The sequence below is a fragment of the Phyllostomus hastatus genome, unplaced genomic scaffold (genome assembly GCF_019186645.2).
Source record: "Phyllostomus hastatus isolate PE091 unplaced genomic scaffold, TTU_PhHast_1.1 phas_contig_293, whole genome shotgun sequence".
In the NCBI taxonomy this organism is placed as follows: Eukaryota; Metazoa; Chordata; class Mammalia; order Chiroptera; family Phyllostomidae; genus Phyllostomus; species Phyllostomus hastatus.
The window spans coordinates 14,519-32,769 of record NW_025333836.1 but is presented as its reverse complement, the minus strand read 5'-3'; the positions used below and the strand labels follow the sequence as shown (position 1 = coordinate 32,769).

Sequence of the window (18,251 nt, the reverse complement as noted above, 5' to 3'; positions counted from 1 at the left end):
TCCCGTGGGGCACCTGCGGTCCGGCCAGAGTGGGACGCGGGGCCACTCGTGTGTTGGGAAAATTCGCACCCTGAGCCGTTCCGACCCAATGCGCGGGTGCGGGGGTGGAACAGAACAGGACTGGTCTCCCCTTCCACCACCCCCTCCCCGGCTCCTCTCAGAGCTCGCACTTTGTCCGCGATGTTGTCCAGCCCCGGGCGACCCCCGCCCCGCTGTCGGGCTCTGCCCTCCCCAAGCACCTGGCACCCACGTGAGCCCCGACAAGGAGCGGCGAAAGAGTCGGGAGAAGAGAGCGCAGAGACCGGAGCGAGCCCCGCTTCGGAGCAGCAGCAGAGCCGGGTGCGGTAGTTTCACTTACGCGGCAACCCAAGCGCGTCCTCCGGGCCGGCCACTGGCAGCGGGAACCGCCCCAGGGCAGCGGGAACCGCCGGGTCTAGCGAGGACCGGCTGCACCAGGGGGCCCTTCCTACAACTGCGCCCCCTAGCGGACGATGCGACTACCGCGTTTCTTCAGCTCTAGCTTCTTCCCGGGAGCACACGGGCTCTCAGCGAGCCAACTGGAGCCAGGGAACGGAAATGCCAAAAAAAGCGCGCCACCCTTCAATGGCCGAGGGGCAGATCGTCCTTGAGGCCAGGTGCCTGGGGCTCAGCGGAGACAGCACCGTGACGGCTTCTAGCTGTTCTCCCTCCCGGCCACCCTGTGGGGAACTGAGCCTCAGTGGGGAGAACCGGGAAGACCCAGAAGAGGCCCGGCCCGGTCCTGACGCAGCGCCCGGACCCGCCCCCCAGCCCGGGCTGTCACTCACTCTCCTCCAGTAGCTCCAACTCCGAGCGCGCCCCGCTGGGGGGCCCGCTGCACACGGGCTGGAATCCTCCGTCGTTTGGCTTCTTGACGTTGGCAACAATGATGATGCCCAGACCGACACGGGGAAGATTAAACAGAATGAAGAGAGCTGGTGTGTGCTCTCTGAAACTGGGAAAAGGAGAGAATTTCTCAGTCAGGTCAAAGCAGACCTCGTTTCCAGCAGCCGGGGGCCGAGTACAGACAGACCCGCCTCAGTGAGATGTACAGACAGAAGCACAGAGCGGCGGCGTGTGCGCACAGACACACGCACCAACTGGAACTCGTAACCACAGGAAGGAGGACCCCTGTCATTGAAGTACCGTGGATGCACGGGGGACAGGGGCTCCCTGAGGAACTCATACACAGACACCACCAGGTGACCCATGTCACGTGGGCTCCAAACTCCACCCAACATCATGAAATGTCCCCTCTGACCCTCCAGGGCCTTTGTTGTCTTCAGACCTTGCAGGTAGGTCTTTGGGTCGTTGTGACTTCATTTCTGCGTCTGCCGTGACATGAGGGCCCAACTCCTCCTGGGCTTGGGGACGTCCAGGGTCCCCAACACCACTTACTGAAAAGTTGTTTTTCTCATAGAGGGGTCAGGTCTCAGGGTTTGTTTCTTTAAAAATCTCCCCGTGTCCATGAGCAGGAGGGGGAACACCACTCTGCTTGTCTGTCTGTACCTGCATCTGAGTGTCACTCGGCCACACAGAGAGGTGGTGCTTTGGCAGATCCCACCTTCACCCAGGGCCTACAGACACCAGCCAGAACCAGAGAAGCCAGACACACAAGGCTACATTTCATTCGTTGCTGTCTGTGATACCTTTGACTTCCTCTGGGAAAACCACTGCCCTTTGATCCTAAAAACTGACCCTGTACCTGTATGAAAACTACCACTCTGCATCCCTGAAAACTGGCCCCCATCCTCCCTGATATCTGCCCCTCAGCTGACCTGAAAATGGGGCCTCACCATACCTGAACAGAGGCCCTCATCCTCCCTAAAACTGCCCATGTGCCTCTCTGGAAACTAACCTGAGCCTAAATGAAAACTACACCACTGTTTCCCTGAAAACGGCCCCTCTGACCTCCTGAAAACTGGGCCTTAGCAACCCAGAAAATTTTCCCTGTGCCACCATTAAAACCACCTGGGCATCCCTAAATAATGTCCACTGGCCACTCTGATAACTGCCCCAGAGCCTCTCTGGAAACTGACCCTCGGTCTCTTAGAAAACTGCCTCTCAGGCTACCTGAAAACAGCCCCTCCACCTCCCTGAAAACTGGCCCTTGGCCTCCCTGAAACCTGCCCCACACCCTCTGTGATAACTGCCCCTCAGCCTCTCTAAAAACTACAACTCAGGCTCTGTAAAAATGGACCCTCAGCTTCCCTGAAAACAACCCTCAGTCTACCTGAACACCACACCTCAGCTTCTGTGTAAACTGCTCCACACCATCTCTGAAATGTGCCCCACAGCCCCTCTGAAAACTGGTCCACAGCATCTGTAAAAACAGCCCCTCAGCCTCTGTGAAAAATGCCCGGCAGCCTCTCTGAATACTGCCCTGCCGCTTCTCTGAAATCTGCCCCTCAAACTCGCTGAAAACGGCCCCACAGCATCTCTGAAACCTGCCAACAGCCTCCCTAAACAATGCCCCTCAACCTCTCTGAAAACCACTTCTCTGCTGCTCTGAAAAGTGCCGCCTAACTGCCTGCAAACTGCACCTCAGCATCTTTGAAAACTTCCACTCAGCCCACCTTAAAACTATACCTCAGGCTCTGTGAGAACTGCCCGTGAGCTTCTCTAAAACTGCCCCTCAGCCTCTCTGAAAACTGCCCCTCAGCCTCTCTGAAAACTGCCCCTCAGGTTCTCGTAAAACCCCCCATCAGTCTCCCTCAAAACGACATCACAGCCTCTGTGAAGTCTCCTCCTCAGCCTCTCCAAAATGGTCCCACAGCATCTCTGAAACCTGCCCCACAGGCTTCCTGAAAACTGCCCTCAGCCTCTCTGAAAACTGCGCCTGAGTCTCCGGGAAAACTACACATCAGCCTCCTTCAAAACAGACCCTCTGCCTCCCTGAAAACTACACCTCAGTCTCAGTGAAGACTGCCCCTCAGCCTGTCTGAAAAGTGCCCCTCAAATTCTCTGAAAACTGCCCCTCCGCCTCTGTGAAAAATGCCCCTCAGCCTTTGTGAAAACTGCCCCACAGTGTCTCTGAAAAGTGCCGCTCAGTCTCTCTGAAACCTGACCCTGAGCCTTTCTGACACCTGCCCAACAGCCTCCCTGAAAACTGCCCCTCAGCCTCCCTCAAAACTACCTGTGGGCCTCCCTGAAAACTGCCCCGCAGCTTCTCTGAAATCTGCCTGTCAAACTCTATCAAAACTGCCCCGAAGCCTCTGGGAACTGGGCCCTACAGCATCTCTGAAACCTGCCCCACAGCCTCACTGAAAACTGCCCCTCAGCCTCTCTTAAAACTGCCCGTCAGTCTCCCTGAAAAGTACACCTCAGCCTCTGTGAAGACTGCCCTTCAGCCTCTGCAAAAACCGCCCCTCAGCCTCCCTGAAAAATGGCCCTTGGCCTCCCTGAAACCTGCCCGACAGGCTCTGTGACAACTGCCCCACAGCCTCTACAAAACCTGCCCTGCAGCCTCTCTGTAAACTGCCTCCTAACTGTCTGCAAACTACACCTCAGCCTCTGTGAAAACTGCCCCTCAGTCTCGGTGAAAACTACACATCAGCCTCCGGGAAAACTGCACCATAGTCGCTCTGAAAACTACAACGCAGGCTCTGTGAAAACTGCCCCACTGCCTCTTTGGAAACTACACCTCAGCCTCTCAGAAAACTGCCCCTCAGCCTCTCTAAAAATGGCCCCTCAGTCTCTGTGAAAACTACACCACAGCCTCGGTGAAGACTGCCCCTCAGCGTCCCTGAAAACTGCCCTTCAGCCTCTGTCAAAACTGCCCCTCAGCCTCCCTGAAAACTATACCACAGCCTCTGTGAAAACTTCCCCAGGCCTCCCTCAAAACTGCCCCCACAGCCTCTGTGAAAACGACCCACAGCATCTCTGAAACCTGCCCCACAGCCTCCCTGAAAACTGCCCCTCAGCCTCTCTTAAAACTGTCCCTCAGTCTCCCTGAAAACTAAACCTCAGCCTCTGTGAAAACTGCCCCTCAGCCACTCGAAAACTGCCCCTCAGTCTCGGTGAAAACTACACATCAGCCTCCGGGAAAACGGCAGGATATTCTTTGTGAAAACTGCAACGCAGGCTCCGTGATGACTGCTCTTCAGCCTCTTGAAAACCGCCTCTCAGCCTCTCAAAAACTGGCCTTTGGCCTCCCTGAATCCGGCCCCACAGCCTCTGTGAAAACTGCCCCTCAGCCTCTGTGAAAACTGCCCCACAGCCTCCCTGAAATCTGCCCCACAGTGTCTCTGAAAAGTGCCGATCAGTCTCTCTGAAAACTGCCCCTCAGCCTCTCTGACATCTGGCCCACAGCCTCCCTGAAAACTGCCCCTCAGCTCCCTGAAAACTACCTGTGGGCTTCCCTGAAAACTAGCCCCCAACTTCTCTGAAACATACCCCTCAAACTCTCTGAAAACTGCCCCACAGCCTCTGTGAAAACGGCCCCACAGCATCTCTGTAACCTGCCCCACAGCATCTCTGAAACCTGCCCCACAGCCTCCCTGAAAACTGCCCCCCAGCTTCTCTGAAACATACCCCTCAAACTCTCTGAAAACTGCCCCACAGCCTCTGTGAAATGGCCCCACAGCATCCTGTAACCTGCCCACCAGCATCTCTGAAACCTGCCCCACAGCCTCTCTGAAAACTGCCCCTCAGCCTCTTTGCAAACTGCACCTGAGCCTCCCTGAAAACTGCCCCTCAGCCTCCGTGAAAACTACATGTCAGCCTCCCTCAAAACTGCCCCTCAGGTTCTCTTAAAACTCCCCCTCAGTCTCCCTGAACTCTACACCACAGCCTCTGTGAAGATTACCCATCAGCCTCCCTGAAAACTAGACCACAGCCTCTGTGAAAACTGCCCCTCATCCTCTGTGAAAACTGCCCCACAGCCGCCCTGAAATCTGCCCCACAGTGTCTCTGAAAACTGACCCCCAGCTTCTCTGAAACCTGCCCCACAGCCTCCCTGAAAACTGCCCCTCAGCCTCTCTAAAAATGGCCCCTCAGTCTCCGTGAAAACTACACCTCAGAATCCCTGAAAACTGCCCCTCAGGTTCTCTTAAAAGTCCCCCTGTCTCCCTGAAAACTACACCACAGCCTCGGTGAAGACTGCCCCTCAGCGTCCCTGAAAACTGCCCTTCAGCCTCTGTCAAAACTGCCCCTCAGCCTCCCTGAAAACTATACCACAGCCTCTGTGAAAACTGCCCCAGGCCTCCCTCAAAACTGCCCCACAGCCTCTGTGAAATGGCCCCACAGCATCCTGTAACCTGCCCCACAGCATCTCTGAAAACTGCCCCTCAGCCTCTCTTAAAACTGCCCCTCAGTCTCCCTGAAAACTAAACCTCAGCCTCTGTGAATACTGCCCCTCAGCCTCTTGAAAACTGCCCCTCAGTCTCGGTGAAAACTACACATCAGCCTCCGGGAAAACTGCACCATAGTCGCTCGGAAAACTACAACGCAGGCTCTGTGAAAACTGCCCCTCATCCTCCGTGAAAACTGCCCCCACAGCCACCCTGAAATCTGCCCCACAGTGTCTCTGAAAAGTGCCGCTCAGTCTGTCTGAAACCTGACCCTCAGCCTCTCTGACACCTGCCCCTCAGCCTCCCTCAAAACTACCTGTGGGCCTCCCTGAAAACTGCCCTGCAGCTTCTCTGAAATCTGCCCCTCAATCTCTCTCAAAACTGCCCCAAAGCCTCTGTCAAAACGGCCCCACAGCATCTCTGAAACCTGCCCCACAGTCTCCCTGAAAACTGCCCCCCAGCTTCTCTGAAACATACCCCTCAAACTCTCTGAAAACTGTCCCACAGCCTCTGTGAAAACGGCCCACAGCATCTCTGAAACCTGACCCACAGCCTCCCTGAAAACTGCCCTTAGCCTCTCTTAAAACTGCCCATCAGTCTCCCTGAAAAGTACACCTCAGCCTCTGTGAAGACTGCCCCTCAGCCTCTGCAAACACTGCCCCTCAGCCTCCCTGAAAACGGGCCCTTGGCCTCCCTGAAACCTGCCCCACAGCCTCTGTGAAACCTGCCCCACAACCTCCCTGAAAACTGCCCCTCGGCCTCCCTGAAAACCACACCTCAACCTCTGTGAAAACTGCCCCACAGCGTCTACAAAACCTGCCCTGCAGCCTCTCTGTAAACTGCCTCCTAACTGTCTGCAAACTACACCTCAGCCTCTGTGAAAAGCGCCCCTCAGCCTCTCGAAAACTGCCCCTCAGTCTCGGTGAAAACTACACATCAGCCTCCGGGAAAACTGCACCATAGTCACTCTGAAAACTACAACGCAGGCTCTGTGAAAACTGCCCCGCAGCCTCTCTGTAAACTGCCCCCTAGCTGTCTGTGAAATATACCTCAGCCTCTCTGAAAACTGCCCCTCAGACTCCGTGAAAACTACACTTCAGCCTCCCTGAAACTGCACCAGTCTCTCTGAAAACTGCCCCACAGCCTCTCTGAAAACTGCCCACAGCCTCTCCAAAACCTGCCCCGCAGCCTCTCTGTAAACTGCCCCCTACGTCTCTGCAAGCTACACCTCAACTTCTCTGAAAACTGCCCCTCAGCCTCCGCGAAAACTGGCCGCCAGCCTCCCTGAAAACTGCCCCACAGCCTCTCCAAAACCTGCCCCGCAGCCTCTCTGGAAACTGCCCCTTACATGTCTGCAAATTACACCGCAGCCTCTGTGAAAACTGCCCCTCAGCCTCCCTCAAAACTGCCCCTCAGGTTCTCTTAAAACTGCCCCTCACTCTCCCTGAAAACTACACCACAGCCTCAGTGAAGACTGCTCCTCAGCCTCTTGAAAACCACCCCTCAGCCTCTCAAAAACTGGCCCTTGGCCTCCCTGAATCCTGCCGCATAGCCTCAGTGAAAACTGCCCCTCAGCCTCTGTGAAAACTGCCCCTCAGCTTTCCTGAAATCTGCCCCACAGGCTCTTAGTAAAGTGCCCTCAGTCTCCCTGAAAACTGACCCTCAGCCTGCCTGAAAACTACCTCTCCACCTCTCTCAAAACTGCCCCGCAGCTTCTCTTAAAACTACGCCTCAGCCTCCCTGACAACCACACCTTAGCCTCTGTGAAAAATGCCCCACAGCCTCTACAAAACCTGCCCTGCAGCCTCTCTATAAACTGCCCTCTAACTGTCTGCAAACTACACCTCAGCCTCTGTGAAAACTGCCCCTCAGCCTCTCAAAAAGTGCCCCTCAGTTTCCGTGAAAACTACACATCAGCCGCTGTGAAAACTGCATGAGAGTCTCTCTGAAAACTACAACTCAGGCTCTGTGAAAACTGCCCCTCAGCCTCTCTAAAAACTGCGCCTCACACTCTCAGTCAACTGTACCTCAGCCTCTCTAAATCTGCCCCTCACTCTCCGAGAAAACTACACCTCGGCCTCCCACAAAAATGCCCCTCAGTGTCCCTGAAAACTACACCTCAGCCTCTGTGAAAACTGCCCCACAGCGTCTACAAAACCTGCCCTGCAGCCTCTCTGTAAACTGCCCCCTAACTGTCTGCAAACTACACCTCAGCCTGTGAAAACTGCCCCTCAGACTCTGAAAACTGGCCCTTGGCCTCCCTGAAAACAGCCCCATAGCTTCTGTGAAATCTGCCCCACAGGCTCTCTAAAAACTGCCCCTAAGTCTCCCTGAATACTACACCACAGCCTGTGTGAAGACTGCCGCTCAGCCTTTCTGATAACTGCCCCTCAGCCTGTCAAAACTGCCCCTCAGCCTCCCTGAAAACTGCCCCTCAACCTCTTGAAAACGGTCCCACAGCATCTCTGAAACCTGCCCCACAGCCTACCTGAAAACCGCCCCTCAGCATCTCTGAAAACTGCCCCTCAGTCTCTGAGAAAACTACACCTCAGCCTCCTTGAAAACTGCCCCTCAGTCTCCCTGAAAACTCGACCACAGCCTCTGTGAAAACTGCCCCTGAGACTCTCTGAAAAGTGCCCCTCAAACTCTCTGAAAACTGCCCACCAGTCTCTGTGAAAACTACACATCAACCTCCCGGAACACTGCACCATAGTCTCCCTGAAAACTACAACTCAGGCTCTGTGAAAACTGGCCCCAGCTTCCCTGAAAACTACCCCTCAGTGTCCCTGAAAACTACTCCACAGCGTCTCTGAGAACTGCCCCTCAAACACTCTGAAAACTGCCCCTCAGTCTCCATGGAAACTACACATCGGCCTCCCTAAAACTGTACCATAGTCTCTCAAAACTACAACTCAGGCTCTGTGAAAACTGCCCCTGCGTCTCCCTGAAAACTGCCCCAGAGCCTCTGTGAAAACTGCCGCTCAGCCACCCTGAAAAGTGGCCCTCAGTCTCCGTGAAAACTACACCTCAGCCTCAGTGAAGACTGCTCCTCAGCCTCTTGAAAACCGCCCCTCCGCCTCTCAAAAATTGGCCCTTGGCCTCCCTGAATCCTGCCGCACAGCCTCAGTGAAAACTGCCCCTCAGCTTCCCTGAAATCTTCCCTGAATCAGAAAAGTGCCCTCAGCCTCCCTGAAAACTAGACCACAGCCTCCGTGAAAACTGCTCCTCAGTCTCTGTGAAAACTGCCCCACAGCCTCCCTGAAAACTGCCCCTCAGCTTCCCTCAAAACTATCTGTGGGCCTCCCTGAAAACTGCCCTGCAGCTTCTCTGAAATCTGCCCCTCAAACTCTCTCAAAACTGCCCCAAAGACTCTGTGAAAACGGCCCCACAGCCACCCTGAAAACTGCCCCTCAGCCTCTGCAAAAACTGCCCCACAGCCTCCCTGAAAACTGCCCCTCAGCCTCCCTGAAAACCGCTCCTCAGCCTCTGTGAAAACTGCCCCACAGCCTCTACAAAACCTGCTCTACAGCCTCTCTGTAAACTGCCCCCTAACTGTCTGCAAACTACACCTCAGTCTCTGTGAAAACTGCCCCTCAGCCTCTCTAAAAAGGGCCCCTCAGTCTCCGTGAAAACTACACCTCAGAATCCCTGAAAACTGCCCCTCAGGTTCTCTTAAAAGTCCCCCTGTCCCCCTGAAAACTACACCACAGCCTCAGTGAAGACTGCCCCTCAGTGTCCCTGAAAACTGCCCTTCAGCCTCTGTCAAATCTGCCCCCCAGCCTCCCTGAAAACGGCCCCACAGCCTCTGTGAAAACTGCCCCTGAGACTCTCTGAAAAGTGCCTCTCAGTCTCCGTGAAAACTACACATCAACCTCCCTGAAAACTGCACCATAGTCTCCCTGAAAACTACAATTCAGACTCTGTGAAAACTGGCCCTCAGCCTCCCTGAAAACTACCCCTCAGGGTCCCTGAAAACTGCCCCAGGCCTCCCTCAAAACTGCCCCTCAGCCTCTCTGAAAATCACCCCTCAAACTATCTGAAAACTGCCCCTCAGTCTCCGTGAAAACTACACGTCAGCCTCCCTCAAAACTGCCCCTTGGGTTCTCTTAAAACTCCCCCTCAGTCTCCCTTAACTCTACACCACAGCCTCTGTGAAGACTACCCATCAGCCTCCCTGAAAACTAGACCACAGCCTCTGTGAAAACTGCCCCACAGCATCCCTGAAATCTGCCCCTCAGCCTCCCTCAAAACTATCTGTGGGCCTCCCTGAAACCTGCCCTGCAGCTTCTCTGAAATCTGCCCCTCAGCCTCCCTGAAAACTAGACCACAGCCTCTGTGAAGACTGCCTCTCAGCCTCTCTGAAAAGTGTCCCTCAAACTCTCTGAAAACTGCCCAACACTCTCAGTGAAAACTACACATCGGCCTCTCTGAAACTGCCCCTGCGTCTCCCTGAAAACTGCCCCACAGCCGCTCCAAAACCTGCCGAAAGCCTCTCTGTAAACTGCCCCATAACTGTCTGCAAACTACGCCTCAGCTTCTGTGAAAACTGCCCCTCAGCCTGCCTGAAAACAGCCCCTCAGACTTCAGACAACTACCCCTCAGCCTCTCAAAAACTGCCCATCAGTCTCAGTGAAAACTACACATCAGCCGCCTTGGAACCTTCACAAGAGTCTCTCAGAAAACTACAACGCAGGCTCTGTGAAAACTGCCCCGCTGCCTCATTGAAAACTATACCTCAGCCTCCCTGAAAACTGCCCCTCAGGTTCTCTTAAAGGTCCCCCTCAATCTCCCTCAAAACGACATCACAGCCTCTGTGAAGCCTCCTCCTTAGCCTCTCAAAAATGGTCCCACAGCATCTCTGAAACCTGCCCCACAGGCTTCCTGAAAACGGCCCTCAGCCTACCTGAAAACCGCCCCTCAGCCTCTCTGAAAACTGCGCCTGAGTCTCCGGGAAAACTACACATCAGCCTCCTTCAAAACGGACCCTCTGCCTCCCTGAAAACTACACCTCAGTCTCAGTGAAGATTGCCTCTCAGCCTGTCTGAAAAGTGCCACTCAAATTCTGTGAAAACTGCCCCTCAGCCTCCCTGAAACCTGCCCCACAGTGTCTCTGAAAAGTGCCGCTCAGTCTCTCTAAAAACTGACCCTGAGCCTCTCTGACACCTGCCTAACAGCCTCCCTGAAAACTGCCCCTCAGCCACCCTAAAACTAGCTGTGGGCCTCCCTGAAAACTGCCGCCCATCTTCTCTGAAACATACCCCTCAAACTCTCTGAAACCTGCCCCTCAGTCTCCGTGAAAACTACACATCAACCTCCCTGAAAACTGCACCGTAGTCTCCCTGAAAACTACAACTCAGACTCTGTGAAAACTACCCCTCAGGGTCCCTGAAAACTGCCCCAGGCCTCCCTCAAAACTGCCCCTCAGCCTCGCTCAGAACTGCCCCTGAAAACTATCTGAAAACTGCCCCTCAGTCTCCGTGAAAACCACACATTGGCCTCCCTGAAACTGCACCATAGTCTCTCTGAAAACTACAACTCAGGCTCTTTGAAAACGGCCCCTGCGTCTCCTTGAAAACTACACCTCAGCCTCCCTGAAAACTGCCCATCCACCTCCCTAAAATCTGCTCCCAACCTCTCTTAAATAGCCCTTCACCCTCTCTGAAAACTACCTGAACCTACCTGAAAAATGCTCGTCCGCCTCACTGAAAACTCCCCCTCAGCCTCCCTGAGCACTGGACCTAGGCCTCCCTAAATAGTTCCCATGACTCCTCTAATAATTGGCCCTCAGCCTGGGTGAAAAGTGACCAATATTGTGGCTGAAAACCTCTCCTTAGCCTAGCTGATGTCCTTCTCTGAGCCTGCGTGATAACTACCCTCAGCCTCCCTAAATAGTGCCCGATGGCCTCTCTAAAAACGGGCCCTCAGCCTTGCTAAAAACATCCCCTCAACCTCAGTGATAACTGCCCCTGAGCCTCCCTGGAGCTCGAGGAGAGTGGCTGCATCCCGCCATTGGCAACTCCTTCCAGGTCTGTCCGCACAAACCAATCTGACTGACAAACTCTTTCCCGGGCAGGGCTGGGGCGGGGGGTGGGGAGGTGGGGGGACGTTCCCAGACATCCTGGGCAGTAACCAGACTGCTGGTGTTTAGAGTCGCTCTGGTCCCAAAGCGTGTCTGCCGGGCAGTCTACCTGTGGGGGCCTGGCGCTGCATGTGTTTCACGTATACGATGTGACAGGTTTGCACACGTGTGTTCTCCCATGGTATTGCCACCACAGGCGTCATAAACATACCTGGGACCTCTGAATGTTACCCTCTGCTTCCCCCTTTTCTTAGTGTAAAAAAGCTTTACATGAAATCCACCTTAACAACATTTTTTAAAAGATTTTTATTTTTAGAGAGAGGGGCAGAGAGGGAGAAATAGAGAGAAACATCAATGTGTGGCTGCCTCTGGGGCACCCCCTACTGGGGACCTGGCCTGCAACCCAGGCATGTGCCCTGACTGGGAATCGCACCAGCGACCCTTGGGTTCCCAGGCCGGCACTCAGTCCACTGAGCCACACCAGCCAGGGCCTAGCGACATTTCACGTGCACAATACCACGTTGTTAACTACACGTACTACCTCCCAGGTTGCCCTGAGTCTCTTCATGCTGCACTCTACACACTCTGGACAGGGGGCCGACGTCACTGAGGAGCCGGAGGTGGCGGCCGTGTCAGTAAAGTCGGAAGGGTCACTGCCCAGCTGGTTCTGCAGGCACATCGGGCCACCGCCCTCTGCCCGGGGACCTGCGGGCTGTGTCCACGGAAAGGACAGTGTCTGGGAGATGCCCCAAGGTGAAGGGTTCGGACAGGAAAGCCTCTCAGTCATCCAGAATTCCTGGGTCGCGCCCCAGGCCTCATGGTGCACAACAGGGCGCCTCTCACCAAGGCTCCGAAAAGCTCAAATTCTGAAGCCACAAAAAGGAATGAAACACCACAACAACGTGGTTCACGGTGAAAATTAACCAAGAACACGCTTCACTGGAGAAATGACAGGAACCCAGCTGCCCTTTTCCACCCGGACAGCCTGTCCCGGGCCCACCATCAATGAGGCCTTTCCATCCCCTGCCGATGGGGCCCAGCCCAACCTCCCTGCTCCCCAATCCAGCTGTGAACCCCGGCTGTGGTTGGGGACGGCGCTGGCATCCAGGCACCCCTGTCCGTGGTGTGCTGGGTGCCCTGACAGTGGGTGCTGGTGTGGCTCAGCAGCCTGTCACCTGGGTGCCTCCCGCATCTCCAAGCCCCCACCTGGAGACCCAGCATGCCCTTGGGAGCAGGGGGACCACAGGGGCCGAGAGTGTTGCACAGCCTGAACTGGGGGCACTGGCGGCTGGGGGTGTCTCAGAAGGGCTGGCCTCTCACTTCCCCCAGCCAGGGGACACACCCACGTGCAGCGTGTTCCTGAGGGAAGTTTGCTCCAGACTGTCAGGAATCTGTGGGTCTCGGGGAACCAGCCTACAGACACCCCCGTCTACCGCAGTGCCACCAGGGCTGCTCACCCAACCCTCCCGGCCAATAAAGGGGTCCTGACGCCCAAATGCGCGGTTTGCCCGCCGCGAAGAACGCCGTCATAAAATCCTGGTCCTTTCATGTGAGCCCTGTCCCCCTGTTACAGAGCAAACAAGGGGGGCCTGGGACGATATACTATTATTGAAAGAAGCCCCGGGTCCGTTATGTCTGCCGCCCAAGGAAAGACGTCTCTCAATGCCAGAGATTCGTGAAAAGGAAAGGAAATGTTTATTTAATGCTATACAAACTTCAAGTAGTGACCTAATGTCTTTATCAAAAATCCTAAAGTCCCTAAAACCACCCACAAACATACAGTCCTTCCTTCCTTCCCCCTTTGCCCAGTCCAGAGTACCGTATCTCAGGAAAGGAAATAGAAGTCCATGGCTCAGGCAGTCCTCTGGTTCTTCCCAGTTAGTACTCCATCTCGACTGGGAGACCTCCCTGGGTTCCCGGCACCCTCCGCTGAGTCTCCGGGATCTCTGCTAAAACCAGGTGGTGGTTCCCCCTTCTAAAGCTGCGGGGGTCCCCACTCTGGCAAAGGCACGTGGTCCTCTCTCCCAGGGCCATGGGAGTCCCCACTCTGTCCAGGCCGCGTGGTTCTCTCTCTCTCAGGGTTGCGGGAAGGGAGAGTCCCCACTCTACCCAGGCCGCGTGGTTCTCTGCCAATGGCTGCCATGTCTGGGTTTAAATCCCCTGCGCCAATCTTCTTCTGCAGCCCATTTCCTACTCCTCGTACACTTGGGCACACTTGCCCTCAATCTGCTGTCTTCTCCAGCTTTTCTGGTCACTATCGTGGGTCTGGGCAGGTGTCACCCCATGTCATGGAGCCAATCTTCTCCCAGCTCCCACGCAGGCGCTGGGAGCTCAGGGGACCTTACCCCCAGGTCCCATCTTGGGGGGGAGGTCCCTTTCCATCCCCCTGGCCTTGAGTATGGCCATAGCTATTTAGCATATCTAAGTGACCAGCCAAAGGCTATAGGTATGCTAAATGACCCTGCCATGGATTAGCTGCAAAGCTGCCCTGCATGTTCTTCCCCCAACTCACACCTGTTGGGGAAGGGGTGAAGACACCTTAAAATCTCCTGGACACCTTGAGTTCTGGACCCCATTTCAAATGCCTATTTGGGGTCCCCTCTCTTGGCTGCACCCTGTAACACCACAGGCTTCTGCAGCCCCATTTTCCTAACTGCCAAGCTCGGGCTCCCTCCGCCCCACCCCCGGATGACACCCGGCCAGGCGGAGGACCAAGTACCCCTCACGCTCGGCCTGTCCCCGAGGTCCAGCTGGGGCAGCAGGGCGAGGCCCGGATGGGGCCACATGGGACCATCACGGGTAGAGGCGCAAGAGGACCCTGGCACAGCCCAAGGGGCGACTGAGGCTGGGCAGGCGATGGTCTCGCGGGGCAGGGCCTCAATCCCAAAAGGGTGTCCCGAGCTCAGGCCCAGTCTGCTGGGGACAGGCGGTCTCCCCTCCACCTCAGAGGCAGGCGTCTACCCTGAGTCTCTGGCCACACCGGGCCCAGAGGGCGGCCCACCAAGACCCCGGAGGACTCAGGCCCAACAGGACCAGGGTGACCCCTGTCTGACCCAGGGGCCAGCCCCTCCGGCTGGGGTCACCCCTCGAACGCCTTGTTGTCAGCACTCACCCTGCTCCTGGGAGCAACCCGTCCTAGTAATCCTGGACCCCAAACCACAGGGACTCATTCCCAGAATCTGGCGTGCTCGGTGGGACTGAAAGTCCTGCCCCACCCCGCCCAGCCCTTGGTTCGCCTAGGGAACAGGTCCGGTCGCTGGGCAACTGCCTCAGGCTTCAACACCACCGTCCCGCGGCATGCTGGGAGTTGTGGTGTATAGGTGGACGTGGCCGGCGCACTGGAGCCTTGTCCCTGGGATCACGCAGGGTGCTGGGGAGGACAGTCCCTCGATGAGGCCCCGCACAGGGCGAGGGGCAGAGGTCGAAGTCCCTCTGAGGAGACGCAGGCCTCAGGGACAGGTCATCTCGTGCATGGGTGTTGAAGTCAGCATGACCCCGTGGTGTGGGGACAACCCCCAGCCAGACGGTCAGAGATCCGCCCCTGGGGCTGCAATGGGCTGGCCTCGACAGAAGACCAGTTCCAAGCAGGCTGAGAGGAAGGGACTGGGGGTGGACGGGGGCGTGTGTTCCAGGCCGAGTGGACTGTCCTGCAAGTGACCCCAGGAGAAGGCAAGATGCTGACAAACTCAGCGTGACCACGGGACCCACGCAGCAACGCCAGCAAGAGTTTGGGATTTGAGGTGCGGGCTGGGGCTGCCAGTTCCCCTAAACGAATCAGGAATGGCAGAGACCCTCCCCAGGGTGGGGTAAGGGTGGGTGGCGGGGAGGGTGGAGGCCAGATCTGTGCTCAGACGCCCAATCCAGCTGCAGTGGAGGAGACTGGACTCGGGGAGGCCGGAGGGGAGCCAGAGTGGACAGAAGCTGAGTCAGTGACAGGCAGCAGCGTGGAGGGAGGCGGGGCCTCGGGGGCTGGGCACACAGGTCTGGGAGGGACAGGGGACTGTCACACCCTGGGGGTCGGGGGGGGACTCGGGAGGAGATGCCTGTGGGGATGACGCCCAAGGGTCTGGACGGGACAGGCTGGCTGGAGTGGCGTGGACTTCGCCGAGGGACTGCGTGGGAGCTGAAGGTGCTCGGCGCCCCACGGGAGTGCGGGGCCCGGGTGAGCACCTCCAAGGACGGGTGCTGCTCGGGGTGAGTGAGGAGGGGGCAGGGCGGGCGCGTTCTCAGGGGAGCGCTGGACGGACGGTGCTGTCACTCCCAGGGACAGAGGCCCCGGGGACACCACAACCCGGACAAGAGGCCACTCTGGCCTGTGGTCCCCGATTCGGGGCCCTGCACCCACAAACCACACCCTCGGCTCCCCTGACTCTCTGTGCACCACGTCCCCTTCCAGGACAGCACACCCGAAGTTGTCCACCCAACAGGAATGAGAGGCAACACCATTCAGAATATAAATTTTACTGGGTGAAAAAATTTCTACAAACATGTGAACACACTATGTAAGAGAAATTTTAACACATAAATAAAACTGTAAAAGCACCTATGCTTAAATGTGTAAAGAACTGTACAAAGGCCTCTATAGGTGGCATGTGATGGTCCCCATGTCCCACCCCAGCTAACCTAGTGACAGCTGAGTGCCTGCTGGTTTGTCTGTCACAGACTGACTTAAGTGTCACCCTGGTATGGCGCTCCCAAGTGGAAGCCAGGGGACATCACAGTGCCTGAGAGATGGACAAGAGAGCTGCTGGGGTCACACCCAGGACCAGCCAGCCCTCCTGGCCTGTGTTTCTGGAGGAGGCCACGGCTCGTGGGCCCACCGAGCACAGCCAGTGGGTCCCTTTCCAAGCAGCTCAGGATTCCCTGAGGGGCAGCCTGTAGGCCACATGGGCTGTAGGCAGAGAGCCCCCGGCTGGCATGGTCCTCCCCATCGGAAGCTTCCAGAAGAAGCTCCTTGGACACGGAAGGGGCTCCGTCCCATCTGGGATCTGTGAAGGCGCCCACGGGAAGGGACCTGGGGAAGGTCAGCACCCAGGATGCTGCTAAATCCCAGTCGTTGCCGGAAGAGCTGACTCTAGTTCAGGGCTCTGCATCCTCACTACCTAAGATATTTTCTGTAACTAACTTGTTTATAATATTCTCCAGACGCCCCTGCAGCCGCATCTCACGGAGGGCCGCCATGAGCCCGCGGGGGGACGTGGTGCGCCCCAGCTCGCTCTGCCAGCGCAGCAGCATCCTGTGGGGCTGCTCTGTCAGGGTCCCCGGGTCCCCATGCTCACAGATGACAAGGTCGTTGTCCTCCAGTCCTGTGAGCCTCATGAACATCCTCCAGGTAGATTTGGGGAACCTCCTGCCCGCATTCGGAGTAGATCCTGTTCGTGGCTGAAAACACAAAATCACGGAGGAAGATTTGGCCTCGTCCCTGGGAGGCAGGCGTGGCGTGTGCTGTGCGCTGTGAGGGTCCCAGCTGGCAACCAGGCCCAGGGTCCGCAGGAGGCCCTGGGCGCCCAGGCTGCCCTCGCAGAAGGGACCAGGCAGGGGGACAGGAGAGCGCGGTAGGACACGACCCGGCCGGGCTCCTGACAGGACTGACGCTCATTCACACGGAGCCAGGGAGCCCTGGCAGAGGGGCCTGCGGGGGCCCGAGGTGGGGGAAGCCCCGGGGGGTGAGGTGTCCACTGAGGCGGCCCCCCTGCTGACCCCGCGGGACCAGAGCGGCTGTGCGGGCAGCAGGGGACGAGGTCTGTAACCCTCACTGGGTCCCGACTGTCTGACCTTTGCATCTGCCACGTGGGGGGGTCTCCCCTGAGCTGTCAGAGGGACGAGAGTACTAGCAGCACGCGGCCTGTGGCTGGTGCCGCAGGAAACCCTCACCCCCGTCCCACTGACAGCAGCGCCGCAGCCCCCGGGGCCTCACCAGGCCAGGGTCACCCAGGCCTTCCTACCGGCCCCTCACGTTCCTGCTCAAACCCGTGGATGTGCAGTAATGCAGGGCCGCCTGCGTGTGTCCTCACGGCCAGAACTGACACTGGACGGAGGCCCGTGTGCCCTCCTGTCTGCAGTGAGTGTTGGAGCGAGAGTCTGATGCCCACGGGACGTCCCTGAGCTGCCTGGGGGCCCAGGGTCTCGCTTCCCAGAAGGGAGGACGTTGGGTCGTGAGGTCACACCTCAACAGTCACTACAAAGGAAGGTTTTGGGGGACTTACCCTCAGGGGACCCGTCCTTCAAAACACACCTGTTCATATTCCTGCAGAGAAAAGCAAATAAAATTGTTCCAGGACGAGACACCGGGGCAGCTTCCTGGCAAAATCCGAGGAAACAGAGCCACCCGAGTTTGGGTGGGCGGGGGCAGCAGGGCCTCCACATGCTGTCCAGTCAGTGTCTGGGGACGGGACCCGGCCTCTCAGAAGGGGCAGAGAGCTCACAGCCCAGCCGCCCTCTGGGTCACACTCCCCAGGACACGGCCTGGGCCGGGGCGACACTGGGCTTCCCGCTGCCCTGCCCTGGAGGGACCCCAGCCTGCAGTGGATGCTGGACAGGCTCTGCACCCTTCCGACACCCTGTGCACACTGTCCCCCTTCCTGAAGGGTCCTCCTCCCCAGGGCCCCGTAGGGGAACGTCTACTAGTCCGTGAAGTCCTACTCAGCTGCCATGGCCTCGTTACAGCCCCCGATGGAGGCTGTGAGTCTCCATGGCCTGGAGGACAGTGAGTCTCTCCCGGGCACGGCTGGTCGTGGGGCCAGCTTCTGTCCCACAGGGACACGTGGCGCCGTGTGCTCACCCTGCCTCCGGTCCTACCCACTCCCGATGACACACGCGGCACACAGGAGGCGCTGGGGCCACAAGACCTCGGAGGCCGGTGC

General features: G+C 57.3%; 1 long non-coding RNA gene across 1 annotated transcript; it reads right to left on the bottom strand.

Moving 5' to 3' along the window:
• Positions 1 to 15,833: 15,833 nt before the first annotated feature.
• LOC123819007 lies at positions 15,834 to 18,248 on the bottom strand. The gene is made up of 2 exons (XR_006785760.1): positions 17,595 to 18,248; positions 15,834 to 16,770 (listed from the first exon to the last, which is right to left on the bottom strand). It is a non-coding gene; the product is annotated as an uncharacterized LOC123819007 (long non-coding RNA).
• Positions 18,249 to 18,251: the final 3 nt, after the last annotated feature.